The following is a 24,253-nucleotide window of genomic DNA, read 5'->3' as shown; positions in this document are numbered from 1 at the left end:
CCCATATTTCTTATCTCAAGTAGGATAATGGCATCTACCGAAGGCCATCATTATGAGGATGCCAGCAAGATAACACTGCAAATCACCAAGCGTTGTGCTTAGAGAAATACCTACTCAGGTGTTCTTTCTTCTCCTTCTCCTCCCCACTCCCGAGTGCACTGACTCGGGACATGCTAGCAGACCATCAGAAATTATAAGAGGCCTTAGGGATGGCTCAGACTCCGGTTCTAACTGCCTGATACAGGTAACTTAGCTGTTTGAGAAGAAATACTCAGGGAAAATTTCAAAAGATCGACGCACAAACTTAAGTCCCCCGGGAGTGAGTCAGTTGGTTCAGCATTGATAGAGACTTAGAATGTTGTTAAGTAGATGAGCTGAAAATGAACTGGGAGAGAAGATCTTATACCGTAAAGCAGGAACCCTTCTCAAGGTCTTTCCTCTGAAAGTCCTTCACAGTCCTCTTCCCGTGATCACCACAGTGGTCCTGGTCCAAATCCCTCTCTGACTGGAAGCTCTCCTCCTAGCTTCACACAGTGGTTTCTACAGTCCTAGGTGGCACACAGGTTGTGGGGAAGCAGGGAGATCTGTCCTTCCACTGCTTCTTAGTCCTCATGTCCTTTCAATCAGTGTGGAGAGTTGGGCAAAGCCCGCATCAAATACATGCTTATGGTTGTCAATTGGAGAATCTAACATGAGAGGACTAGTGCCTCAGTATACACAAACTGAAACTCACTTTACCACAGAATTACCACAGTGCTGTAGTCCTCACACAGACATACCAATGTGATTGACGCTAGATTCACTAAAACACACACGTTTTACCCGACTTTGCAAACTAACAAGTTACTGTGTTCCAGTCTCATGAATGCTTGAAAGGAAACATAGGTTTCTTGAGTCAGGGACGAATGGTAATTCATGACCTCACATCAATAACAGTAACCACGGTACAGACAACTTGCACTTACCTTCCCTTTGAAATGATTGAACCAACCCCTATGTGCCGCAACAAAGTCTTCATCACAATCAACTTCACTTGCTCTATGTGCAGCTTTTAAGTCACTGAAAAATGTTTCACTGCTTTTCTTGCACTGGAACCCCAAACTAAACTCACTGCTGTCAACTTCTGACCTACAGCGAACCCCCCCAGGTTTCTGAGGCTGTAGATCTTTCTAGAAGACGGTCCATCTTTCCCCCCAAGGAACAGTGGGTAGATTTGACCTTTTGGTTAGTATCACAGCACAAACACTGCACCACCAGAATTCCTTGCTCTCACACTAAAAGCTAAGAGAGCTCCAGCGGCGTCCAGAGTTGCACCGTTAACCCAGAGCCCACACCTTTGGTGGTTCAGCCAGTGTCTCTCTAGAAGAGAGATGAGCGAGCAGTCTCTTCCCATGTGATTTACAGTCTTAAATACCGAGAGCAGGGTCAGCTGTGAGGAGTTCTGACTCAACAGCAATAAGACAAAGTTAAAAAAGAACTGTATGCATCTGCTCCAATTCAGCTACAAATTGAGTTTATGGACTGACTTAGACTTAAAGACATTTAGGAACAGTTCTTGTTCATAATTCAAAGACTGCCTCCATCAGCATTTTTGCACCAGTTCCCTGAGACCTAATTTCCACATGTTGTTGTTGTTGTGTACTGTTGAGTCAGAACTAACCCATAGCAGACCTTCTGGCTGGTTTTCAGAGACAGTCACATGGGAGGAGACTACCCACCCCTCTCCTGCAGAGCCCCTGGTGGATTCCCACATAGGGATATACAAAAGGTCATGGCACCTGCATGCAGCGTAGACAGGACCTTTGTGCTTCTCAGAAAATGTCTTTGCCTTTGAGTCTGAATAGGCTCATAGCTAACAACCCTCTAGTGAGTTTCTGAAAGTGTAAACTGCATGAACAGTGATTACTCATTTATCTTCATGAAGCTGCTGGTGGATTTTCATCACTGGGTTGTTAGGTGTTGTCATATCTAGTATAACCCTATGAACAAAAGAGATCTGAACCCTGTCCTACCCAGTGCTATTCTCATCATCTCTGACAGACTTGAGGCCAGTGCTGTAATCATTGTGTCAATCCCGCTTGTTGAAGATCTTCCTCTCCTTCACTGACCCTTCATTTTTCTAAGCATGATATCCTTCTCCAAGGAATACCCACCCTCTCCTAGCAACATGCCTTAAGTAGATGAGATAAAGCTTTGTAATCTTTGCCCCCAAGGAGCATTTTCTCCAATATGTATCTATTTTTTTTTTCTGGCAATTCCTTGAAATATTCAGCACTCTCCTCCAACACCACAGCTCAAAGGCATCAATTCTTCTGTCATCCTTATTTGTAGTCCCGCTTCCAGATGCACAGCAAGAAATTGGAAATACCATGATTCGGATGTACCTTATTCTTCAAACTGACTTCATTGCTCGTGACAACAGACTTTCCTAATGTAATAGATCTCCTGATCTCCTGACTACTAGTATCAAGGTTGGTAATTGTGGAGCCAAGTAAGATGAAATGATTGACAACCTCAGTCTTTTATCTTTTTATCATGATGTTGTTTATCAGTCCAGCGGCGAGGAATTTTGTCTTCTTGATGTTGAGATGTGAGCCATATTGAAGGCTGTAGTCTTTGATCATCTGCAGCAAGTGTTTTAAGTCCTCCTCATTTTCAGCAAGTAAGGTTGTGTCCTCTGCACAATGCAGGTTATTGATGAGTCTTTCTCTGACCTTGAAATCACATTCTTCTTCATAGAGTCCAGCTTCTCAAATGATTTGCTCTCTGTACAGATTCAGTAGGTATGGAGAAAGGACACAACCCTGATGCATACCTTTCCTGATTTTAAACTATACAGTGTTCTCTTGCTCCATTCACATAGTAGCTTCTTGGTCTAGATATAGCTATGAGCATAACTAAGTGTTCTAGGATTCTCATTCTTCTCAATATTAGCTATAATTTATTATGATCTGCACAATCACATGTCTTTGCACAATCAACCACAAATAGTTATTCTTGTGGTATTCTCTGCTTTCTGCTAGGATCCATCTGACACCAGCAATGACATCCCTGGCCCCACAGTCTCTTCTAAATCCAGCTTGAACTTCTGGTAGTTCTCTATGTACTGTTCTAGCCATTTTTGTGTTATCTTCAGCAATATTTTGCTTGTATGTGATGTTAATGATATTATTTGATAATTAACATATTCTGTTGGACCATCTTTCTTGGGAATGGGAACTGGCCAGATAGCTGTCTTCTAAAGTTCATGGCACAGACTGATGATCATATCTGGGGCAGCATCTGTCAGTTGAAATATGTTAATTGGTATTCATTTGATTCCTGGGACCCTACTTTTTACCAGTGTCTTCAATGAGCTTGAACTTCTTCATTCATTTCCTTTCATTCTTGTTCATATGGTGCTTCCTGAAATTTTTCGGTGTCAATCAATTCTTCGTGATACAGTGACTCTGTGTATTCCTTCTAACTTCTTTTGATGTTTCCTGGATCATTCAAGATTTTGCCAATAACTTCTCTCAGTATTGCAATCAGAGGCTTGAATTTAATTTTCCATTCTTTCAACTTGAGAAATGCTGAGTGAGATCATCACATTTAATTCTCCAGCTCCACTTCTCTGTCCCTCCCATTGTAATACTCTGCTTTGTCTTCTCGAGCTGCTCTTTGAAATCTTCTATTCATCTCTTTTGCTTCTGTGTTTAACCCCTTTGTTGTGGCTTTTCTACACTCTAGACATCAACACCTAATTTTTTTTTCTAATAAGCAGTAAATATGTATCTCCTTTGTCCAGGAAGGAAACACTAATCCTATCTGCCAAGATTGTTTGTTATAAATGTCCTTTAAAAGAGAATGCAGAATAAGCACAAATAGTGCATAATTTTGTGAGAGGTGCAGACTGAAGAAAGAATTTCTATGGAGAATTTTCTCCCAACAAATGTATGACCAGGTATACAGTTAAGTCTTGCTATCTGTAGTATTTGTGTGTTATAACACCACAGACACTGAATTTGTAAGTGCTGCTCCATTACTCCGAGGCTAAAACATGGTTGGACTCCTGCAATTCTCTGGTCATAACACTTTCCTCAATTTATCAGTTCATAATCTTGCTTTATGTATGTTTCTGTTTAGACATTTTTATTGGCTACATATTGCTGATTTATTAACGTTGATTTCACAGTCAACATCACTGTAACTCATGTCTAAATGAGGTTTATCTAATCCATGTGTTTTCTTCAGAAGACACATCACAGTCTTCTTGTTTTTAGGACTATTTGCCCTTCAGCGTAATAGCAAGGGCCATCTTAAGCAAAAGACGTCATCAACAAAAAGTACTAAAAAAATGTGGTACTGTGTAGACTATGAAGAGGAGGCTTCTTTACAGTATGAAAACTGAAATAGTGAGATGGAATAAAATGTGCAACAATGATAGAATTTTTTTAAAAAAACAAAACGAGAGGAGAAAGAAAATTGAAATAAGAAGGCAGAGAGAGAGTTACCTTGCTCTCACTTAGATGGAATTGTGAGCATTGGGCAATTCACATTATTTTGCTGCTCAACACAAGTGCATTGGTAGCGCCGTAAGTGCTGCAAGGACTGATTTGGGGATTACAAATGAATTTTGTCACTAGGCCAATTTGCAATCACAGAATCTGCAAATAATGAGGACTGATGTACTTCCCAGCATTCTGGCATACACACTTCATGAGCAGTCAACAATCAAACAAACACAAGTTGTCATGTACACATGTATGTGGGCTAACATACACCTCAACTCTCCTGTTACTGTCTGACGAACAGCTGAGGGCTTAGAGTTTGGAACACGGTCCTTTTTTTTTCTTCTGTATAGAGATTGCCTAGCTTTAGTTTCCTGCTGAAATCCATTCTCTGTACTTAACCTTGTATTGATTTTTCTAGAACAGAAATTGTATTATTTCCTTCTCCTACTTAAAACCCACTGATTTCAGAGCAATGTCTTCATTTCTAACTCCCTTTCTAGCCTCCTTTCTCACTCCTATGCATTTCTCATGGAAGACTTGCAGTTTCCAGCCTGCCCTGTGCTCTGGTTCAGTACACACCATTCCAACCCACACTCCTCTCTCAGCCTGATATGTTGGGCACTCATGGTTCCCTGCCTACACTTTCTTCACAATCTGTATTTATACCTATTGTTCCACTAACTCTGCTGAGCTGAGATGTTGTTAAGCGTCACTGAATTGAGTACAACCTGTGGTGACCCTATGAACAACAGATTTGAGCCCTGTCCTATCCTGTGCCATCCTCATAATCCCTGACATACTCAAACCCATTGTAGTAGTCACTGTGTCAACCCACCTGGTTGACAGTCTTCCTTTCTTTCACCCACCCTCCACCTTTCTAAGCATGAACTCTCTCTCCAAGGACTAGCCTCTCCTAGCAACATGCTTGAAGTACGTCAGTTGAAATTTTATCATCTTTGCCTCTGAGGAGCACTCTGGCTGCACTTTCTCCAAGACACTTTTATGTGTCCTTTTGGCAGTTTATGGGATAGTCAGTACTCTTCTCCCACACCATAGTTTAAAGGCATCAATTCTTCTATTACCTTTATTCATTTCCCTGCTTTTAGATGAATAGCAAGTGATTGGAAAGACCATGGCCAGATTCAGATATACCTTAGTCCTCAGACTGACATCATTGCTCCAATTACTGAAGAGGGATATTACATTCATATTTTTCTTTTTTCCTATTATTATTATTAATTTCAATAAAAATTTACAGAGACTTTGGATTTCCATTCATTTATTGTTACATTGTTCTGCCCTCCCAACCCTCCCCCCCAGTACACTCCGCTCTTGGAAAAGTAAAAGAAAGATTCTTTCATTGTTTTACAATTCATCCCCACAGGTCCACTCCACTATGCAGCCTTTGTTCTAGACTCCCATCATGACAAAAATACCTAATCACACATCCCTTTTAAACAGTTTTCTCCCTCATCTGATTCAATGACGTATACATTATTTAACCCATCTTTCTCAGTCTCCCCCCAAACCCGAGGTCAGTCTTCTTTTACAATAGTGGCACCATTCAGTATTTGTCCTTTTGTGACTGAGATATTTCACTCAGCATAGTGTCCTCCAAGGTCACCCATTTGAATAATATTGCATGAGTTCCTTGTTTTTTAATGCAGCATAGTATTTCATTGCGTGAATATGCCACAACTTCTCTATCCATTCATTTGTTGATGGGCACTTAGGTTGTTTCCAACTCCTTTGTACTGTGAACAAAGCCGTGATAAACATGGGTGTGCATATAACTACTTGGGTGTCAGTTATGGTCTCCTTGCGGTGTATTCCCAGTAGTGGAATTGCTGGGTCAAATGGTATCTCTATTTGCAACTTTTTGAGAAAGCGCCATACCGCTTTCCACAGTGGTTGCACCATTTTACACTTCCACCAACAGTGAATAAGGGTTCCAGTTTCTCCACAACCTTGCCAGCATTTGTTGCTTGCTGTTCTGTTAAATTTTGCTATTCTTACTGGGGTGAGATGACATCTTAGGGTTGTGTTTCTTTACATTTCTCTTAGAGCTAGGTATTTTGAAACTTTTTTCATGTTTTTGTTAGCCATCTAAATGTCTTCTTTGGTGAAGTGTCTGTTCATATCCTGTGCCCATTTTTCAATTGGGTTGTTTACCTTTATCTTTTGTGGTGCTCAAGTATTTTATAAATTCCAGATATAAGTCCTTTATCTGACATGTCATTACCAAACACTTTTTCCCAGTTCGTGGCTTCCCTTTTTATCCTGTCGGAGAAGTTGTTGGGTGTGCGACAGTCATATTTTTTTTCCTTGCCATTCTCCCTGTTCCAGACAGGGAGTTGCTCCAGAGCAAGGCTATTGTTTGGTATGGTTTTTCATCTCTGTTGAATGAGCACAGGGCCTAGGACAGGAGGTGATGCTCAGGATGTAAGAGGGTTGTTCACTATAAACAGGACCAGCTATGTCATTTGGGTCCAATCTAAAATAAAAATGTGGAGCACTATTGTTTGTAAAATGATTACAAATTCTAAGACAATGACAAGGGGACAAAGAAATGAGTGTGTGGTTCATCTAAGTGTGAGGTTCTAGGGGACTGCACAGATTACACATGTATGAAGTTGCTACTGGCTGGAGGTGCAGCTAGCTGTGTGGGAGGTGGCAACAGCTGGGACCTTTCACCTGTACTGAGCTCCCTTTGTGGGCAAGTGCCCCAGGGAGAGGCTACAAGATCTGGGAGCCAGTAGCCCAAGAATCTTTGGGAAGTCTTAGGTTTACCCGTAGCAAAAGTCTCTCTCTCTCTCTCTCTTTCTCTCTTTCCTCCTTTCCTTCCTTCCTTCCTTCCTTCCTTCCTTCCTTCCTTCCTTCCTTCCTTCCTTCCTTTTCTTCCTTTCCTTCGCGTGTGAAAGGAGACTCTTATTAACGTCATGTAGTCGTTTCCATTTACTCACTTATGAAAATTCTTAGACAACTACTGTGAGTTATGAACTGGACTGGGGCTCATTGGGATGGGCCCTCTGCTCTTACAGGCTCATACATAGGAGGGGAACTTACATGCATACATATACTAGGGGAATGGAACCCCAGTCCTTCTGTCCCTTCCCCATTCCACTTCAGTGTACATATATAATCAACAATCTAGATTTTTCTCCTACTATCAAATGTTTCCTTATAATACTTTTGAACTTTATCCTTAAAAACTAGAAGCAACCAAGACCCCTATGAGTAGGTGAATGGATAAACAATCCATGGTGTGTCCATGCAATGGTGGATTATTCAGTGATAAAAAGAAGTGACCTAACAAGTCACAAAAGTAGAGAAATTGTAAATACTTATTGCTGAGTGAACTAAGCCAGTTTAAAAAGGCTTCATGCTGTCTATTCTAACAATGTGATGTTCTGGAAAAGGCAAAAGTACGGAGATGTCAAGGGAGTTCTGGTGGTCTAGTGGTAAGGGGCTGGCTGACAGCCTGAAGGCAGGGACTTTGAATCTACCAAATGCTTTTCAGGAGAAGATGGCTAGTTTCTGTGCGATTTACTGCCCCTGAAAACTCTCACGAGGATCAGCTATGAGTCGGACTCAATGGCATATAACAAACAACAACAATAGAGATAATAAGAAAATCAGTGTTTGCCAAGAGTGAGTAGGGGAGAAGGAAGACTAGGAGGAGCATAGGACATTTTCAAGACCAGAAAGCCATGTAATAATGGATATGTGATACTAGCATTTGTCAAAATCTGTAGAACATTACAAAGCAAAGAGTGAATACTAATGTAGCTATGGAGTTTAGATAATAAAGCAAAACAAAAGAATCAACTGATAAAAAAAATCTTACTTGTGAAAGAAGACAACCACCAAGACCACTTATTGCATTACTCCTTTCATATTAAATGTCTAGAACAGACAGATCGATAGAGACAAAAAGTAGATTACTGGTTGTCTAGGGTGGAGGAGGAAGGAGAAATGGGGAATGACAATGGATAAACTAATTCTTTTTGCTATGATTAGTTATACAACTCTGCAAATCAACTAAAAATTATTGGAATGGAATATTTTAACTGGATGAGTTGTATGTATAATGTGTGAGTTTTATTTCAATAAAGTCATTCTAAAACAAAACAAATTAAAAAATTCTCCTGACTAATCTAATTCCACTACCCCAAGGAAACCAATTTAACTATTGATATTTACGGGTCTAGTGATTAATACCGTGTGCTAAACTTACTTTGGTCTTTATTTCATGGTTTATTAACTTTGAGCAGTATCTGTTGACTTCCTGCTATGAAAAGTAATACATTTATGCTGACTGAACTAACTCAGTCTCACAAGGACAAATATTGCACAAAACCGTTATTGTAAAAATGGAAGGATAACTGGTAAAACGTGTATGGGGATCCAAGGGGAGAATGGGTGGGAGCAAAGGGGTGAGAATGGATAGGAGGGAAACCACAGGCTCACACAATGTGGTGGATGGAGAGAGGGAGTGAAGGAAATGGGAACGATTTGGCAAGGACCTAAAAAGACCTGATAATGGTGGGACTAATCCAATGGTGATTAAAACATAATCAATGGGGGTGGGGGGGCTGATTGTATGAAACATATTGTCAATGTATGGGCATGATTATATGAAACATAATGTCAATTAAGGAAAATGTGAGGGAAAATATGCATGATTTTTAAAAAAGTAATACATTTAGTTTACTTCTTAGTATTTGTCTCTATAAGTCAGTTCATTTTGTTAAGGGTCTTCCTTTTCTTCATTGACCCTCCTCCACCTTTTCAAGTATGATGTCCTTTTCCAAGAAATAGCCTCACCTAGCAACAGGTTCAAAATATATGAGACAAAGCTTCATCAATTTTGTGTCTAAGGAACGTTCTGGTTGCACTTCCCCCAACATATATCCATTTGTTCTTTTGGCAGTCCATGGGATATTTAGCACTCTTCTCCAATAAAACTCAAATGTATCAATTCTTCTTCTATCATCCTTATTCATTGTTCAGCTCTCAGATACATAGCAAGTATTTGGAAAGTCTGTGGCCTGAATCAGGCCTAAAGACACTTTAGTCTTTAGACTGATATCATTGTTCTTCCATATTTTGGAGAGATTCCTGACAGACTTTCCCAATGCTGTTCATCTCCTAATCTTCTGACTGCTGGTACTAAGACAAGATGAAAACGTCGACAATTTCAATCTTTTCTCCAACTGTCATGATGTTGTTTATTGGTCCAGTGGTGAGAATGTCTGTTTTCTTAATATTGAGATGTAATCCATACTGAAGGCTATAGTCCTTGATCCTTTGCAGCAAGTGCTTCAGGTCTTCCTCACTTTCAGCCAGCAAAGTTGTGTTATCTATATAATGCAGGTTGTTGATGAACCTCCCTCCAATCTTGAAGACTAGATGAATTGTGAGATTAAAGACAGCATTCATGAAGAGAGCAAAAGGTCATTACAAAGACAGAGAAGAAAGAAAAGACAAAAACAGATGTCAGAAGATACTGTATGGTGCCACTGTTGTAGAATGAGGCTGGCATCAGGGTGGGGGTAAGACTGAGAAAAACGGGATAAATTATGTATACTGCATTGAAACCAATGAGGGAGAGAACAGTTTAAAAGTAATATATTTTTGGGCATTATGATTGTCATAAGAGTTCGGAATGAGGGTTGCAGAGTGGAGTGTACTCGGGGTGGGGGGGGGCGCTGTGCGGGGGGATTGTATACCAATGAAGGAGTTTTTTCTTTTGCTTTTCAAGGAGAAGAGCGAACTGGGGGTGGGGATGGGGTGGGCGGGGAGAAAAGTGCAACAATGAATGAATGGAAATCCAAAATCTTTGTAAATGTTCATTGAAATTAACAAATAAAAAAAAAGAAGAGACTCTGAAAATTCAATTAGACCTTTAAGAAGCCAAAGCAAAGATAGAAATGCTGCAGTAAAATAGATGAGCAGAAGATTTCAAAGAGCAGCTCAAGAAGACAAAGCAAAGTATTATAATGGAATGTGCGCAAGCCAGTGTGGGAGAACAAAAAGAAAGGAAGAACTTGACATTTTTCCCCAACACTTATTTTTTAAAAAAGAGGGAGATGTTTATTTTTTGAGTGCTTGGATTCTGAAAGGCCTTCTGATTCTTCTTCTTTTTCCCCCCATTCACATTGTATTTCATACCATCATTCCCACACATCATGTCTTATAAAATTAATCACCATAGATCTGACAGATGCAGCTCTGGATGTGTTCACCAGTATGTTGTTGTTGTGTACCGTAGAGTCAAAACTGACCCATAGTTGACCCTTCAATGACTTTTCAGAGGCAGTTAATCGCACAGGAGGAGATTGCCCATCCTTCTCCCATAGAGCAGCTGGTGGCCTTCATGGTTGCATCGCAGCTTTTTGCCACTAGGTCATCCACTTCCTAAATAACATGCCTCTGGAAACTCTATGAACATTGATACATGTCGATGGTTGTAGAAGGGCTTCAGGCCTTTTGTTCATGGGTCTTGCTCAACTCAAAGGCAATCAACAAAAGCACCACCATTGATCTATGCCTACTATTACCCCATCTTTTCAGATTCCCACTGGACCTTTCTTAATTCCTTTATCCCCCTCCCTCCACCCACCAAACTCTGCAACCCTGTGATTCCTTCCCCACCCCTAACCTCTGCTCCCCTTCTTTTTTGGATATCCATACCCATCTTACTAGTTATCCTTCAGTTTTGACGATAATGGTCATATGTGATATTTGTCCTCATGAGCCTGAGTTAGTTCACTTAGCATAATGTTCTCTAGTATTTTTCAAAATCATTGCTCCTGAGTTCATTTGACATTTCTTAAACGGAAAGACCTGAAAAACAAATTGAAGCTTACAGTTGCAATACTGAGAGACACTATGAGAAAATCAAAAGATCTGGGAAACATTAAAAGAAGGTGGAAGAAATAAAAAAAAAGATTGACACTGAAATATTTTGGGAAATAGTATATGCTATAGAGCCAATGATGATAAAGGAGGAAGTTCAAGCTGCACTTAAGGCATTGGCAAAAAATAAGGCCCCAGAAATGAATGAGATACCAACTGACATGTTCCACATAACAAATGCAGCCCTTCACATGCTTACTTGTATGCACCAGAAAATTCAGAAATAACTACCTGGCCAACTGACTGACAGACATGCATATTTGTTCCCATTCCCAAGAAAATATTCCAATAGAAGTGGAAATTTTCAAACAATATCACATGCAAACAAAATATTGTTGAAGAGCATCCCAAAATTATTAGAACAATACAGAGAACTGTCAGAAGTTCAAGCTGGGTTTAGAAGAGGCCATGGCACCAGCGATATTATTTCTGGTGTCAGAAGGATCTTGGCTAAAAGCAGCAAAAATCAGAAGATTGTCTGCTTGCTTTTTATTGACTCATAGTCAAAGACGTTTGACTATGTGGATCATAATAAACTATGGTTAGCTTTCAGAAGAATGGGCATTCCAGAACACTTAATTATGCTTAAATGAAATCTATACCTAAACCAAGATCCTGTTGTCCAAACAAGAGTAATGGAACCCTGCATGGTTTGAAATTGGAAAAGATGTGTGTCAGGGCTGTATTCTATCTCTATACCCTGTAACATTAGGTACTTTGTTTCACCCTCTCTATAAGTTATATTCCATTAGTGTCTGCTGACTTCAGGTTCTGTAGGAAGAACAAAGTGCTTTCTGCCCCTACACCTCTTCAGCTGCTCAGCCCCACATAGATTTTCACATGATTAAGTTCTTTAATAAGCACCCTGTGCAGTTCTTTGACTTTATCAACTTCTCTTACTTTGCCAAATGTGTAACATGTTCTGGCTATTCAGTAATTTTTAAATTATTACTCCTGGACTTTGTCTATAGATGAGTTGCCACATAGTTTTTATCATACTCTCATTATGATAATGAGAGTAAATATTATCCAGGCTAGCCCTTTCCAGAAGGAGTTGTATTTCCAAAGTCACTCAATGACGCAGACGGTTTTTCTCACCCCAGTGTCATCAGCTCCTCAAGCTACTTGTATCTTACTTGCCTCACACTTGGACCCTGACTTTTTACCAGGCCTATTTCTTATTCCTTGCTGCTGCTGCTGCTGCTGTTTCTGCCTTTTTTTCTGTCATTGAAAGAAGACCCACATTATTCTTTCTCATGTATTGAAGATCATCTGGATTGTTTAATCATACTCTTTGTGAAGACTTCATCTCACATACTTTGGACATGTTACTAAGATAGACCAGTCCCTGGAGCAGAACTTCACACTTGGTGAAAGTACAGAGTCAGCAAGAAAAGGGGCAGACCCTCGACAAGACAGATTGAAACAGAAATATAGAAATAGCTGCAACAACGAAATCAGCATAGCAGAGTCTGAGGATGGTGCAGGACAGGATAGTGATTCACGTCTATTATACATGGGATGCTTTGAGTTAGAACCAGTTCCCTAACACCTAACAACAACAACAATAAATTTCTGGAAGGATCTAAATGGGGCTACCTGCTTTTTAGGTCTTACTTAGCCTCTTCATTGGAATTTCCTTTTAAAGTCACTCCTGGGATTAAATGTACTCATTCTACTACCTCACATGTTTCTCTTTTTTAAGTTCCTTTTTTTGTTTTACTTCTGGTATACCGTCAAACACCGCTTTGTCTAAGATAGCATTGAAATTGATTGTCTTATTATATGCTTGGAAGTTGAAAGTAATTTTCCCTCTCGACTCACTACCCATTGTCCTTTGGGGCCTGTGCTGTTGACACAAATTCTGAGGCTCATCTGATTCCCATTCCTTGGGGATGACCCGATGTTTCATTCTCTGGAAGCAGATAGACATCCTATCCCTGGCCTTCTAAAATTTCCTAAGAGTGCTTCACAAAATTCACCTTTCAGACTAAAGACCTGTATCTTCAATCAAAGTCAGTCTGGTTTATTTTTATTTTTGTTTTCTCTTTCTTGAAACCCCTCAGTCCTGCTTTCTCCTGGGCCGTGTCTGTACTGAGATTGCTTTGTTCTGGTTTCTCCAGCAGTATAATACAATCCTTTTCCCATTTTGCATAAAATAAAGCCAATTGTGTGTCTTCTAAAGAATTCTTTCCTGGATGCACAGGAGTTTTACCTGAGTGTATGTTTCTAAGGCATTCAAAGGAGGGACGAAAGGGGGACTGAGTCACTCTGCTTAGTGACATAGTCAGCAGGGACGTGTATTGCTAACCTAAAGGTGGCCCCTCTCCCGCAGTTCCAATCCTCCAGCAGCTCTCTGGGTAATCTCCTCTCGTGTGATTTACAGCCTCTGGAAGCCACTGGAGGTTCAACTATGAATTGGATCCAACTTGACAACCATGAGTGAGTGATTGAGTGGTTCTATCACATAGAAGTAAAAGCTCCCTTCTAGAAGGCTTTTGAGTGTTTCTGTGAAATGTCTCAAAGGAGCAGAGAAAGGTGAAGAGGTTGCTGCCCCAGTTTTCAGAAGCTTAAGGAGTTTGCCTAACAATCTGTCTCACTGTGTGGGTTTGCATGTTGTGGAAGCTGGGACACCAATATTAATCGTACTACCAAGGTGACCCAAGGTGGGCAGGTTTCAGCAGAGATTCCAGACGAGAGCAGACTAGGAAGACAGGTATGGTGATCTAGTTTCCAAATCAACCATGAAAACCCTACGAGTCCCAACAAAACACTGCTTGATTTAGTGCTGAAAGGTGAACCCAGAGGGTGAAAGCATTCAATATCCGCAGGCTGCAGCAATGGACTTGGGCAAAGTAATGCTCTTAAAGATGAGGTGGGACCTGGCAGTGTTTTGTTGTACTTGAGATCAGCATGTGTTGGTGCCCACTCAACAACTAATCATAACAAGAAGAAAATTCCATTTCTGTAGTTAGTGAGACACTTCTGAGACTGTTTCAAAGACGGTTTTCTCTCACCTGGCTCAGGAATGCAGAATTTCGCTGGGAACTGAGAGGATATTTAGGAAAGAAACTCACAGAAAGGAATATGGGCAAGGATTTAGGGTGACAAGAGGGAAAAGAGCTGTCCATTTGAGCCAGAAATCTGTGATGAAAGAAAGGGGGCCCAAGATATTTGTGATATACCTATTGTTTCAATTAATAGATGCAGCCTTGGATTTGCTCACCAGTCTATGTCAGGAAATTTGGAGGACAGCTGTCTGGCCAATGGATTGGAAGAGGTCCATATTTGCTCCCATTCCCAAGAAAGGTGATCCAGCTGAATATGGAGACTATCAAACAATATCACTACTATCACATGCAAGCAAAATACTGCCGAAGATCATTCAAAATTGGCTAGGGAACTGCCAGAAGTTCAAGCAGGATTTAGAAGAGGCTATGGCACCACAGATATCATTGCTGATGTCAGATGGACCTGGTTGAAAAGAAAGAATATCAGATGAATTTCTATTTGTTCTTTATTTGCTATGTAAGGGCATTTGACTATGTGGATCAAAGCAAGTTGTGGCTGACATTGAGAAGAACGGGAATCCCAGGGCAAGTGTACTCATGAGAAAACTATATCTGGACCAAGAGGCTGTTGTGTGACAGAGTGGGGGAACACTGGATGGTTTACAATTAAGGAGGGGATGTGTCAGGGTTGTGTTCTCTCTTAGTACCTAGTCAATCTAAATGCTGTGTAAATTATGCTAGAAGCTGGACTCTATGAAGAGGAAAGTGGCATCAAGATTGGAAGAAGACGTCAATAACCTGCATTATGCAGATGACACAACCTTGCTTGCTGAAAGTGAAGAGGACTTGAAGCACTTGTTGCAGAAGATCAAGGAATATAGCCTTCGGTATGAATTGCATCTCAATATCAAGGAAAAGAAAAATTCCTGGGGCCAGCCCCAGGGCGGTCAAGCCGCAGGCAGCGGGCGCATGCATGCGTGCTCTCCACGAAGCGCATCTGCTCTTGACTCTGTCTGCGCCATCCCTAGTAGTGACCGAGGTGTCCCAGAGACCGATGTGGGGGTGACCGAGGGCACGACCACGAGGCCCTGGAGATGCCGGGCTGGAGGTGACCCAGAGGACGCAGGTCCCCAGCCCAGAAGTTATGAGATCCGTCACTACGCCAAGTGGGTCAACACGGCTGTGGAATCTATGGACTGGGACTCGGCCATTCAAACTTTACAAAGCTCCATAGCTACATCAAAGGTTAAAAAAACGGAGAAAGAGATCAAAGTAAAGATGACCGCTCCTGTGACAAGCTAACATGCAGCCAGGCTCAGGCCCATTCAGTGAGTCTACCATTACTATCCTCCCTGCGCATCCCCTCCAAACAGCAATGTGATCCGCCCAAGCCTGCCGAGTCAGATGTCTTCATTGAAGACAAAGCAGAGATGACTGTGTTTGTGCGGTCTCTCCAGTGCCCAAAAGAACCAAGAACAGCTTTTGACATTAGCAAACATTCTGAGGGAAGAAGGAAAAGTTTTGGATGAAAAAGTTTACTGTACTGCAGGCTACAAAAGTCCTTTTAAATGAATTCATAGAAATAATGAAGTGTGGTTGATTCAGAAAAGCAAACCCTCCAGAGAAAATGAATGAGCGATTGAAGACGGTTCTGTTGCTAGGGGCAAAAGTTCTGTTTATTATAGACACCAACGCTGCCTGTAAGTCAAGTGTGGGTCTTCTACCTGAGAACACTATGACTTGAGCTTATTTCTAATGTGCCTTTTTAAAGCCTGGAGCTTCATTTAGATACACAGAAATGCTACAGGGCACAATGTACTATAAATATGTTGAGTCAATTTCATTTTTATGAAGATGCAGAGAAACATTACACTGCTTCCCCCCTTCAAGAAAAGGAAGGAAGAAAGGAAAGAAGGAAGGAAGGAAGGAGAGAAAGAAGAGAAAGGAGCGAGAGAGAGAGAGATGGAGAAGAGATTGAAACTGTCAACAACTTCATCTTGCTTGGATCCATAATTAACACCCTTGGTACCAGCAGTCGGAAAATAAAGAGACACATTGCACTGGGAAAATCTGCAGTTAAAGACCTCTCCAAATAATTGAGGAATAATGATGTCAGTTTGAGGACTAAGGTGCATCTGATTCAGGCCATGGTCTTTCCGATTACTTGCAATGCTCTGAAAGCTGGACAATGAATAAGGATGACAGAAAAATAATTAATGCCTTTGAGCTGTGGTGTTGGAGAAGAGCACTGAACATCCCATGGACAGCCAAAAGAACAAACAAATATGTCTTGGAGAGGGTGCAGCTGGAGTGCTGTTTGGAGGCAAGAATAATGAGGCTTTGCCTCACCTTCTTTGGCAATGTTGCTAGAAGGGGCTATTCCTTGGAGAGGGACATGGTGCTTCGATGGGTTGAGGGTCAGTGAAGGACAGGAAGACTCTTGACCAGGTCAATTGACACGGTGACTGCCACAATGGGCTCTAGTGTATCAGGAAATGTAAGGATGACCCAGGATAGGACAGGGTTCAGATTTGCTGTTCATAGTGTCACTATGAGTTGCATGAGACTTGACAGCACCTAATAACCACAATAGCAACAAAATAGGTGTTCATCTGCTTTCATCCATCTTACTTTGAAATCCATGAAGCAGACACTGCTGAGCAGCTGCTTGCTGGCACGCATCCTCCTCTCTCCTTCTGACTTAGTATTTCTTGGATGAAGCTACTGTCCACCTGGACTCAGTAGTCACTTATATCTCCTTTCAACACCAGCCTGAGACCAGTTGGTAGTGAAGATGTACATTGTTGTTAGGTGCCACTGAATCAACTATGACTCACAGAGTCTCTGTGATCAGCATATCAAAACGTTGCTTATCTTGCATTATCCTCATTATCTCCTATATGTCTTGTTGCCACAGTCTTTGTATCAATTTATCTCCTTTTGAGTCTTCCTAATTGTTGCTGACCCTCTGCCTTTTTCATCATGCTGTCTCTCTCCAACAACTAGTCCCTTTTGATTATATGCCCAAAGTATGTGAGGCAACATCTCACCATCCTTGCGTCTCTAAGGAGCACCCTGAATGCATCTCTTCTAAGGTAGACTTGTGTGTTCTTTTGGAAGTTCATGAGATACTCAAAACTCTTTACCAGCACTGCAGTTCAGTGGCACTGATTATCCTTTGGCCAGTCATTCTTATCCATTGTCCAACTTTCACATGGATATGAACCAATTGAGACTAATGTGGTTTGGATCAGGTGCACCTTGTTGTTAAGTGCTGTCGAGTTGTAGGCGACTCATAGCGACCCTATGAATTGAAGACCTGAACACTTGGATAACTTTCATCCTTTCTCCAGGTTCATAGGGTTTCCAGAGGCAAGCTATTGCAGAAGTGGATGCCACTCCTGCTTTGCATTTATATTATTGCTTTCTTGCATTTTAAAGGGGTTCTTGACAGCAGATTTTTCCAGTGCAACATATCTACCACTGGTATTGATTGTGGTTCCAAGTAAAATGAAACTGTACAGGGGTGTGTAGTAAGGGTATGTGGAGCTAACTTAAAAATGTGAAGGGGGGTGTAAGCGGGGTAACTCAAAGGGCTTTGAGTAGCAAGAGCTGCAGAAGGTGGGAGAAGATAATGGGATGAGAGGTTAGCTTGGGACAGCCTGTTCAATGTTCTGAGGAATCTGAACCTGCTTGGGTACTTTCTCTCACTCTTCTTTGGTTGCTTGATATTTCTGTGCCTCAGTTTCTTCATTTTGCACTTGTAATCTACTACGAGGTCTTTGGAGTATTAACCATTAATATTAGCTCTAAGGTGAGAGGCAGGCCACAGCTTTGGACAAGGAGCCTCCTTTGCCATTCACTTCCCACTTGTCAGAAGTCCTGAGTGCGTGACCCAGGTCAGGTACTGTGCTGGCATGAAGAGGGATGAAGGGGGAGATGAGGTGAAGAGCCCTGAATTCTATTACATAGAGTTAAGATGCAGAGGTAAAACCTGAAATAGGAGCAAGGCCACACTGTTGATATTATGCTGACTTTAGAATGAGAAGGGAGTTCGTCTACAGTAAAAGTCAAGCTAGAGTCAGGCAATCCCAGGACACAAAGCTTCCCATACCCTAAGGAGACAGACAGGGCCCTCCTGGCTTTGAGGGAAGGGTGTGCAAGGCGAGCCTTTTGGGGAACACACCTAACTATTTTGAAACTTGAGAAAGGCAGGCCACCAGTGACCAGAAGCTCCAATCTAGGAATCTGAGTACAGAGGCTGGGGTACTAGGAGCAGAAGCAGGAAGTCTGGGGGCTTTTTGAGGCTTGTTGAGTTTGGGAAGAGTTAAGATGTATGAGAAGTACAGTAATGTCTAAAGGTCATGGTATAAACTCATGTATGTCCTTTCGGGCCAGGGCTGGACACAGAACTGACCATGCACATCTGCAGTGTGTGACTTGGGAAGTGCAGGAAGAATTAACACAGATCTTGTGGGGGCAGTAAGAGCTAGTCTAGCCCAGCCTCTTGTTTTGCAGAACAAAACCCAAAAAGAGATGCAGAAAGTCGGGGTGGGGGTGCTGCCAGTTCTCTTTGCAACTTACCATCTGGCTCCTAGACAAGTCCCAGTTTGCCATTAGGGCCTGCCCAAAAGCCAGCTCCTTTGGGACAAGAATTACTGCCCTAAGCTTGCCGGAGTTACACCTCTGCTCTGATGCCTTAAGTCTTGAAATTATTACCATGTCACTGGGCCTGTCTGCTTTTGAGTTTTTCAAGGTGGCGGTTGGGTCTATCCAGGTTGTCTCCCCAGTACCAGAGAGGTATTCAGTGAGTGCTCCTGGAATCTATGGAGGGAGGGAGGGAGGGAGGGATGGATGGATGGATGGATGGATGGATGGATGGATGGACCTCAGGTCCCTCTGGCTGCACATCATGTCCAGCTCTACATTGCCCCTTCTCACCTGAGCCCACACCTGGCTGTAGCTTTCCTCACCTGCTGAGGGAAGCCTGCTCCCAAACTCCTTCACACCCAAGCTGTGCACTGCTTGCTATTTTTAAACTGTGAATAAGCTCCCGAAAGGTTACAAGGCATCTCTGAGGCTTTTTAGGGAATATAAATGCCAGGCTCTGAGACTGAAGCCACAGCAGTATAGACAGACACTGGGGTGGCCTGTATCAAAGTTGTCTGTGACCTTGTGCCACCTAACCGCACAGACTGTGCCTGCTCCCACCTGACAGCTCGGGGTTCACAACCAGGCCCAGGAAGCCATGTGCATAGCCATTGATACAGAAGTTGACCCAGAGTGGCTCTTGGAAGTAGTTTTGTAAATCCTGAGTATTGGTCAGAAAGAGAAATGGGGGCAGGTGGTCCCATGGGTGAGTATCAGGTGATGGCCAGGCCACCATTCCATTTGTAAGTTGGGAAGTTAAGTAGAACTTTGGATGACATTCAGACGTAGGGAACCATTTTCCTCACCTTGTTCCCATGCTAGATCCACCTTGGCAGTCCCTTCCTCCCCGACCCCAGCCTTGTGTTTGGAGGGAGAAGCAGGGCAGATGAAGGTCCCAGGTGGTGCTCCCAGAAGGCAGAGACAGAATCCACAAGAGGTGAGGAGAGGGTGCTCTGCACATGCTGGAACTCTCCATGCGGCAGTGTCCGGAGAGAATAACAAGAATAGACGCATGTTTCGACATTTATCAGATTCCTGAGATTCCTGTGTCACACTGTTAACTGTAGGGCAAGTAAAGAAGACTATTACACATTTGCCCATTCACTATGGGGAAGCTGAGGCCCAGAAAGAGAAACAACCTGCCTGAGGTCACAAAGAAGAAAATATTGGAACCAGCCTCCTCGTTCCCAGATCCAGCTCTCTGTCCTACTCAGATTGCCTCCTACGCCAATGGCTAACAGGTCCACAGCCTTTTAGATTTTCTCTTTAACACTGGAGCTTCTCTGGGGTCTGGAGCCTGAGGGCAGCAAGGAAGGGAAGTGGTGTGATGGTGACCATGAGAAGACAATAATAAAAACATTAGTGTATGTCAACTAACAAAATATTTTCTTCTGAAAATGTGGCATGCATTCTGTTTTATTTTATTTGTATTACTGCTTAAGTATTTCCTTTCCTCTTGTTGAATTCTCCTATATAAAAGCTATCTATCTATAGGATACAGTAAGTGAATCTTTTGCCTACTCTGGAGTTTTCTCCTCTTTGTTTCATCGTTGTACTTTTTTGAATAAATTATGAGAATTCAGTCTTACGTAGTGATGGAGCTCTGGGGCGGAGCCCAGGATGGGGATGCTGTTGGGGTAGAAGGGCCATTTTCAGTTCCCCCAGGTGTAATGTTTGGGCTGAGGTGAAGGGAGGCAGTGAATTCATGAGGAACAGCCAGGACCCCTCACCTCTCAAGCCTTCCAGGACCACTGCTGGCTCTGCAGTGCCATCTCTATGCATGCCAGCCTGCTGACTCTGCTTAGAATGTCGCTCCGTTCAGCCACATTGTAAGGTCCTGCCCTACCGCCTTTTACTCTGGGCTGCCCTCCCACCTCCCGGTCTACCATCTGTGGAATCCCCTCACTGCTCTGCTTTTCAGTCTGCACTTCCACTTCTACCACATTTCTTGCTGCTGAGGCATCACCCCTCTTCTCCGTAAGAACAAAGCCCCTGGTAGAGGCACTCTGTTTGGTTTGCCTGTATCACCCAACACCTAGCTCAGAGCCTGCACCAAGGCAGGTGCCCACATAGGCTTGTTGTTGATTGCCGTCGAGTTGGGCATGACTCATAGTGACCCTATGAACAAAAGACCTGAAGCCTTTCTATAACTATTGTCATTTCTCCAAGTTCATAGAGTTTCCTGAGGCATGTGGTTTAGGAAGTGGTTGCCACTCCTACTTCCAAACCTAACTGAGAGCCCCACCAAGCACTGCCCACCATAGGTAACCATTATGACATTTGACACCCCAATGGCACAAGGTTCAGCATCACAGCAACCCCAGGTTACCTCAGTACTGCATATTGACAGAAGAGTGCTGTATCACTATGAAGGATGTTCCTCCAAAATATAATAACAATAAACTTGTAAATACAAAGGCCCTCCTCTAAACAAGAGGCTTAAATAAAAATAACCAATATAACATATATGCTTAGAGGATGGATGAACACGTGAACAGTGAGTGAACAGTGAGCAGTGAGTGAGTAAACAGACCCTCACAACACGGAGCCTGATCTACAGAAGGATCTCTCCAAGTGCTGTTGAATTAAGATACAGTGAGGAGAGCAAAGAGGCCGTGAAGACCTCTTCACAATGTCACAGTGTTCCCTGACATTGTCACAATGTCACATCACTGTATGTGCACACACTCACTCAGGAACATCCTTCCAGAACACCTGAAACTACTTGGAAGAGGTCTGGCTTTGTCTTGGCTAAATAGCCCCGTGTTGGAAACCAAGCTTCTCATCCTTAAAACACACACTCCTGAGACCCCTGCCTGTCTCAACTCACCTTCTCAGCCCCAACTCCCACCCCATCTACATATAGTTCTTGGTAGAAACTCTAAGCTGGATAACACCTCCTTATCCCTACCCCAACAGAACAGGCAGAAACACTAGGAAACCTCGCCATCCCACTGCGATTTTAAAAAATGCTTATCTTTGTCAAGCCTACTAGTGAATCACAGCCAAGGAGGTGTTAACCTTACTAAAAATATCCGAGAATGCTAAGTACAGAGAGCGGTTATGAAGATCTGTGAATCCTGGCCAAGCCCACCTGCCCTGCTCTGGCAGCACAGGGCGCCCCTCAGTCAGACCCACCTCACTTTAGTGTTCCATCCTCCCCTGCTCAAAGCCCCTAAGCCAGCACCAGATCCCTCTCAGAGAACCCTTAGTCCAGAGGCCCAGAGGGAGAGCATGCTCCTTGGGAAGGACTCTGCAGGACAGTCTCAATGGCAGGCCGGCAGACGGACACAAGAGAGAGTAAGAGCCTCCCTCTAGAACCTCACACTGGGCTCGGCTGATGCTGGAATGAGCCCAGGTGGATGGAGTACAACCACCCAAGAACAGACTCATTAAGGAGCTCCTGAAGGAAGGGCAGTTTCTCAGCCAGTGAAGACAGTGACAAGGGCCCAGGCTGAGGCAGAACTGACTGCCATGGGAGGTGTGGTGACTGAGGTTGTCTGAGTCCTTGGCTGCCCATGATTCTCCGGTTTGACAGTCAACAGTAGTAGTCACCCCCACTCCCCAATGCCATGAGGAGATGATTTAACGTATACTTCCATGCTAAGATCTGCATCTAGCAGTCAATCAATTGAGTTTCCTTAGGGATATGGCCTGCAGTGTATACATACAAGCCTTCAGGCAAAGTTCTCTAGCTTTTTGTCCATTTGGACCATCTGACTTAGAGTTGTTTGGGGTTTTTATCCCCTTTTTTGTGACTTGAGTGAAAGTTCACAAAGCAAATTGGTTTTTCATTCAACCATTCATACACAGATACACAGGCTATTTTAGAATATTGATTGCAATGCCCACGGTGTAATCAAACTTTCTTCCTTTCTTCCCTGTAATTCCCATTCCTTTACCTCATCCCTTCCTGACTTTAGGGCTTTGCCTTTGGCATTTGCTGCTGTTTGACCTTCATGGCTGACTATTCTCAGAAGTGAGTGTTTTATTAGTCTCGTTATAGGCCTGTCTATTGTTTGGCTGAAAGTTGAGCCCTGGGGGTGAACTTTGTTCTGGGTCCCAAGAGTGTCTAAGTCTTGGGGGTTCCACCAGTTTCTGTTGGACTAATAAACCTGACCATGTTCATGTTTTTTAGTTTTTTCTCTACTCTTGCAGAATCTTTCACTGTAATCCCTTTTAAAGTGGCCAGGGTGGTATCTGGGCACCATTTAGTTCTGGTCTCAGGGTGATAAAAATTGAGGTTCACATAGCCCATTAGTCTTTTGGACTAGTTCTATCAGGACATCTTGGCTGTTCCTCTTTCTTCTTTGCTCAGTTATTGTTGTTGGGTGCTGTCAAGCTTAGAAAGAACAATAGAGACCCTGTGGACAACAGATTTGAACCCCATCCTATCCTGTGCCATCTGACACATTAGCACCCATTGTGACAGTTGCTGTGTCAATCCACCTTCCCTCTGCAGACCCTCTACCTTTCTGAGCATCATGCCCCTTTCCAAGCTATAGCCCCTCTTAGCTACATGGCCAAAGTATGTGAGGCAAAGCCTAATCATCTTTGTCTCCAAAGAGCACGATGGTTGCACCCTCTCCAAGACTTATTTGTTTGTTCAGCACTCTTCTCCAATACCACGGCTCAAAGGTATCAATTCTTCTGCTGTCATCCCTATTGCCAGCTCTCAGATGTATAGCCAGTGATTGGAAAAACCATGACCTGAATCAGACACATCTTAGTCCTCAGCATCATTACTTCTTGATAATTTGGAGAGGTCTCTAACTGCTGACTTTCCCTGTACAATATGTCTACTGCTAGTACAATGGTGTTAATTGTAGATCCAAGTAAGATGACATTGTTGACAGTTTCATTCTCTTCTTCATCTATCATGATGTTGCCTATTAGTCTAATGGTAAGAATCTTTGTTTTCTTGACATTGAAATGGGATCTATATTGAAGGCTGAATTCATTGATCTTCTGCAAGAAGTGCTTCAAGTACTCCTCACTTTCAGCAAGCAAGGTTGTGTCATCTGCATAACACGGATTATTGATGAGTCTCACTCTAATCCTGATGCCACGTTCCTCTACAGAGAGTCCAGTTTCTCAAATAATTTGCTCAGCATACAGAGGAAATATGTAGGGAGAGGAAAAATAAAACCCTGACATGTTGTTGTTGTTGTTATGTGC

General features: G+C 42.6%; 1 pseudogene; it reads left to right on the top strand.

Annotated features, from left to right (window-relative positions):
- The first annotated feature begins 13,852 nt into the window (after positions 1 to 13,852).
- On the top strand, positions 13,853 to 16,370 carry LOC102877049 (annotated as a pseudogene).
- Positions 16,371 to 24,253: the final 7,883 nt, after the last annotated feature.

The sequence above is a fragment of the Elephantulus edwardii genome, unplaced genomic scaffold, assembly GCF_000299155.1.
Source record: "Elephantulus edwardii isolate Elephantulus edwardi_28Jun2011 unplaced genomic scaffold, EleEdw1.0 scaffold00009, whole genome shotgun sequence".
NCBI lineage: Eukaryota > Metazoa > Chordata > Mammalia > Macroscelidea > Macroscelididae > Elephantulus > Elephantulus edwardii.
Note: the sequence above shows the minus strand (reverse complement) of the source record. Positions and strands in the feature narration are given on the sequence as shown.